The sequence below is a fragment of the Grus americana genome, chromosome 2, assembly GCF_028858705.1.
Source record: "Grus americana isolate bGruAme1 chromosome 2, bGruAme1.mat, whole genome shotgun sequence".
Classification (NCBI taxonomy): Eukaryota; Metazoa; Chordata; class Aves; order Gruiformes; family Gruidae; genus Grus; species Grus americana.
Genome location: NC_072853.1, coordinates 22,745,499 through 22,751,679, shown reverse-complemented (window position 1 = coordinate 22,751,679; position 6,181 = coordinate 22,745,499).

The window sequence follows — 6,181 nt, the reverse complement described above, 5'->3', positions numbered from 1 at the left end:
GGGCGGGGCTGGGCCTGGGGGATGCGAAGCGCCCGGCGGAGCTGGTGTCCCCGGAGGGCCGCCCTCCCTGGCTGGCGCCGTGGCTGCTGCGGGAGAGGCCGGGGTAGTGCCTGACAGAAGGCAGGGTAGGGACCGCGTAGGGCTCAGGTAAAGGCGGTCCTCGGGATCCAGGGTAGGCAGTTGAGTTCATATGGCAACTTGAATCTGTGTTTCAGTAATGGCTTCCACAAAAATAAGACCCGTCCTGTGTCACTACAGCTTTGAGCAGGTGGGAAGAGAAACCAGGTCTTAGTGGCCAGTCAGAAGCCTCGTTCACCGGGTTAACTACAGCCTGGTGACGTGCCCTGATTCACTGAGCATTGATAAGCTGTTGTTAACGCTCACGGGAGGAGACTAACCACATTGCATACCTGGCAGCCTCTAGCTTACATGAATTTTGGGCCTTCAGGACTCTGGTAAGTAAATACATGAGGTGAAGGATTTAGCTGGTCCATATATTTCACAGAGTTTCACATCTTCAGCACCTCCCAAAGCCTTTACAACTTTCCTAACACCCTTGTGACGAAGCATGGCTCAACCACAGGTGGAAAAGAGCCACTCGGAGACCAGGTGCCTCAGCAAAACGTCACAAAACTGTTCCATGGTGGAGCTGAGGATGAACCCCGATTTGCCAGCCCCAGTCTGCCATGTTGACTTTACCAAACCACACAGGGCTGTTTTTTAAAAAACTTACTCCAATAATCACAATTCTTTCCGGACACTAAAATAGTTATCCAGTTCACTGAGACCCACCAAAAGATATAATTGTTCTGGAAAGTAATTGCTCATCTCAGGACACGTTCATTTTCTTTTTAGAAAGGTATGTTAGTACAGTTTGGATATTTTTTTTCCAAAGCAAAACTGGGTTTGTTTAGTTTTATAGCAGAGAATTTAGAAAAGATGTGAATAGATACATAGCTGCCATCTCTTCAGAAATAAAATGAGACTGAGGTTCCACAGCATGCAGGGATGGAGCTTGTTTACTCTTTTCATCTGTTGTCACCTTCTCTTTTGCAAGCCATTTTAAATGAGGAGGAAGTGAACTGACAAATATATGCAGTCTCATTACAGTGTCTCATCTTGCCTGATAACAGCGCTAGTAGGTTATGGATGAAGTCAGTAAAAGCAGGCACATTGATTAGAAAGTCAAAGATCTCTTATGTATATTTGCAACAAACCCTGCATTGAAGACTAAAAATGGAGTGGTTTACACTGTTCTTTTCTCAGGGATGTTCTGTATTGCACCCTTCATCGGTGATTTTACCTGTTCATTTGGGTTCCTATTCCAGAATGCAAGTGCAGGAGGAGGAATCAGAGTATATAAAAAAAACCCAACAAACCAAACCAAAAAAGGTACAGAGAGATAGGAAGAGAGATTTGGGCAGAGCTTGGACATGGTACAATAAATGTGAATCATTAACAGGCAAAGAAAGGAGGAAGGGTTAGAGGAGAGGACAAAGGTTATAGTGATACATGCAGAGGAGCAATCCAGAAAGCTGTATTCTTTGGGAAGGCAGATTTTTTAAAAACACATTTTTGGAATGGATTTAAACTAGGAGAAGGACTTGACTAGTTTGGAGGCGTTAAGTGCAGCCAAAAAGTGATGCAGCAGAGAAAAAGCAAAGAATAAGTCAACACTAGTTCTATGTAGAACTATGTATTTTATCTATGTTGTTAGATGTCTCATGATGGTAATACCTGAAGATATCCCAGCAATACATGCGTGATGTAACAGCCACATCAGTTACTGCCACCTCATCTACATTCGTCCTCCCAGAAAAGGTTTTGTTTTGGTAGGTAGGGGATGTTTTTAATATTCTTACTGGGAGTAAGAAAACAGATGGACTATTTAAGAGAGGAGGACAGTCACGTAGGACAGGAAAAAGAACTTCAGTTTGATGTGCAATTAATTGGGGGCACTGTCAGCTATTTTAAAAATGTATGGAGGGAGGATTTCCTGCTCATATGGAGGAAGCAACACTTGAAAACAGAAACATAAACTTCATCCTCTCAAATCTACTGGAAAAAAAAAAGAGTGGCACACTATTTGGGAGAGTACAAGACTGAACTGTGTAGTCACTGTATACAAAATGAGAAGAAATTGATGGATGAACGCTTTATACAGTGTTTCCACTACCACTGGTGATATTAAAGCGGAACTAGAAATCTGATGTTACTGCTCAATCTTTATATATATATTTAGTATAGTGCTACACAAATCAGTAGTCCTGTTTTGTCTGGAGAGGCAAAATGTAAAAAAGCTAACATAATTTCCTTCTGCCTCATTAGCATTTCTCTACACTCAGTTTTAATATTTGAATTCCTAACCTTGTATGGCTCCATACACACATTTCATAGATGACTAGAGTAACAATTCACATTTTGTTCTCCGACGATAAAAAGGCAGCAGAGCACAAAATACATATCCAGCCCTGAGTTCCCCTTTCTTCCAGCTATGAGGCACTTCTACCATATTTCCATTCTTTTTGCCTCCACATTTTCTTTTCAGCACAGTTCCCAGTTGGATGTAGACAAAATCAGGTGTTATCCCTATGACGCAGATAAACCAGAGCAGGAAAGACACCCTTCCCCGCCTTGTCTTTTGGAGTGCAAAAAATACCCGCTGGTGAGGCAACCCAGCGGTCAGGAGCTTCAAATCAGTTTGGACAGATGTCTGAAGGCTGCATAGCCCGATGACCTTCCCCACTAATCCCAAGTATTTCCTTCTCTTTATGTCTTCCTACAGGCTGCCTCTTCTCTCCTCTGGTTCTTCCATTTCCTCTGCCTCTCTGATGCACCCTCTATCACCAGGCGTCAGCAGCAGGGTCGGATTCCGCTCCTGCAGGTGAGAGAATGAGATTATTTCCTCTTCCATCTCCTCTTCCTCTTCCCCCACTGCTGCCAACTCCTGCAGCAATCGGTGTTTTTTCTTAAAGCCTCAGGTGCAGGAATTATGTGATTACGCAGGAATTTCATCTTCCATTGAGAATAAAATGTCCCTAGCTACTGAAAACTCAGCACCACAGAAGACAAATACAAATAACAATCCACCTTTAGATGCAGGGAAGAGGTCGCTTAAGATTTCTGAATGCTTGAACTGGTCCCTCTCCTGGCTTCTCTTACAGGCAGCGGCACTCATTGCCAGGTATAGCTAACAATCTGTAGCCGTCCAGCCAGGGCACCCACCCGTTGCGGTGGGAGGAAAGAATCAGTCCAAATTGCATTTTTGTCTGAGCTGCTCAGGGCAGGAACACCCGTGCACAGGTCAGGGACATGAGAAAAGGAAAATGAAGGCTGTGACAGCTCTGGATCCCTCATGCCCACAATGCTGTAGCAATACTAGAGCTTCAACAGCCCCTCTTTTTAGTAAAAAGACCTTTATAAATAGGACCTTGTGGAAATAATACCAATCGATACTCTGATCTTCAGACCTTTGTCATTGCTGTGTACTTTGAAGCTATCACTGTTCCTGTCCAGTTGACAGAAATACTGATAACCAGCTGGAGGAGTGATTCGTAATTATTAAAAGACCAGAGGTGGTGAGAGGAAAGATATCTCTGCCGTAACACAGATGGAGCAGTGACCTCTCACCTATATTTACTGAATTGTTTGCTGGATCAAAACAACTGGGGCAGAAGTAAGGTCCCAACTTTAGTATAGATTAGTTTGGTTTCAGAAGAAGAATGGTTTAAGTGTGATTTCTACAGAGAATAGTTATAGAATAGATCTCATACTCGTGCTAAGTTGTTTACACAAAGTTAATGCAAACAGCAGCTCAAAGCATGTATAAAGATATCACAAGTAAGTAAAATTAAATTGAGTTTGTTCTACAAAATCAAAGGTAGAAGGAAAGAGCAAGACAAAATTCAGTCTTGGTTTAGGAGTATCCAGCAATATACCTTAAGCTCCTTTCAGGCCAATGCTAGAATGTTTTCACCTCCAAAAAATCTAAACTTGGATGGACAGAGACTAAAAGAAAATGAGTGTGAACTAAATATCTGAGTTACTAAATGAGAACTGTTGAAGATAATATTCAAATATGAGCATTACTTGAGTATCTACACACCTGCATGCCTACTCCACATTAACTGGTAAAGAAAACTCAAAAGTTTTCAGTACCTGCAACAGGGTACAGACTTTTTACTGTTAGGAAAAGTGCCTAAGTCCAGCCCAGCTTAGAAATGACTTGAGCTCATTATGTGATAGGTACTGAGTTTTGTATTAATCACATGCATTCTAGTTACCAGTATTCACGTGTCATGGATCATCACTAAAACCTGAAGGATCAGCTGGAGGCCAAGGGTGACATTGCAGATATCTTTGGATAGGAGAAGAGGCATGGGGTTTCCCTCTGTGGATGAACAGGAGACGGTGGTCTAGTCAGCAGTGGTAAGACTAGATCAACTTTAAAATGCAACAGTCCGTACACTAAAGCGGGATAAAGTAGTCTGTGTACCATGCAAGGAAATTGAAAATATGCGTATCGTGTGCTGTTACTGGTGGTTACCAAACCGGGAGATTCTTTTTTATTAACTCTTTCAGAATTAATACTCTCTGTTGTTTTTGTTGCTTGCAAGGGGGTTTTGTTCCCAGATGTTTATTCTCAGCCCTGTGGTTCTTGTGTAAGTAGTCTTCCCCAAATGTGGTCCTAGCTCTATGCAATGATTAAGAGTGTTTTCAGGCTATTTGGCTTGCTAGTTGTTCTTGTCAGTTGTGTTCCAGCTTTCCATACACGTACATGTTCTTCTCATGATTTCTAGGTACAGTGTCCCCCAGCAGTCCCCTAGTTGTGCTGAGCTTTCCTTGACTGGTAGGGCATTTCATCAAGAGTGAAGACTCACAGTCTTCAAGAGGAAGATTTCCAGCTAACCCCTGGAGAGGCACTTTCCACTTGTCAATGTCTTTCATCACCCTCCCAGCTCTGAGAGGTGATGGTGATCTCCCCCTTGTCATCCAAGAGCAGCAAGAAGGAAATTGGTCTCTTGAGATTGCACTCCAGTGCCATCTGAGACACCTCCAAACATGCACTTGTATTTTTTGTTTCATTGACAATGTTGTCTCACACATTTTTGGGATGAGAACCACAAGTCAAGGCAGAGGCCTTTTCCACCAGGGCAAAAGGGGCAGGACTCTTAGACAGACAAAACCCTAGCAAATTCTTTCACTGGTTTCAAAGCAAGTGACAACACATTTGAAAAAAATATTTGAGCTATTTAAGATAAATCCTGTTTACTTTGCTTGCATGAATAGAGTTGCTAATGTTAGCAGGAGGAAGATGAGCAGAATGTGGCACTACTCACTTCCCTCTGCATTTGAATTTTCTGTAACGCGTGCATTCTTCACTTAGAAGTTGACAGACCTTTTCAAAAAGAATGTGTTAAAAACCGGAAACCCACAGATGATGGGCTGGTGGTAGTGACCAGCATGGAATAATTACCCCTATAATACAGTTAAGAGCATACAGAAGGATCTGCAGGATCCGTGTCAGGTACATACAGGAATGAACAGCTTCTGAACTTGTGCATTCACTTGTCAGACCACTGCAGTAGTGATGCTGTTGGTACTCAGGGCCTTCAAGTAGGTGGCCTGTCAATGCACTTTGAGTCCCTAATTGTATGCAACCAAGTTTGATCTTCGCCTGTTGGAAGACTGTGTTTGTGTACCTGTCGCTCTTTCTCTCTTGGGGCTGGCCCTTAATGCTAAGATTTGTAGCTTGCCATTTCTTTTTCCAGGCTTAGCCTTTCTGTGGTCCTCAAAAATGAGGAAGGAAATCCCTTTTTAATTTTGCTGCCACTAAAATCCCTGATCTTGTTTTGGACTTTAGCCACCATTGGCTCAAGAATGTGGGGCAACGTCTTGGATCAGACCTAACGTTGTTGGAAGTGAAACAGTATCTACGGATATCATCTGCTCAGGATACTGTCAGTGCTATCCCCTGGCTTAGCTATTGCCAGCCAGATTTGCAGAAGTGATAGGAAAGTTAGCAAAGCAAAGCAGCCAGGGCTGGGTTATTTTTATTACACTCCGTTTCCTCGCAGCTGGCCAAAATAGTCAGTACCTTCCAAATCTGACCAGCTCGAAATGCAAGTGAAAGCTGAACATGAAGCAAGGACCAGGCAAGGCTGGGACAGTGTCTTCTGGT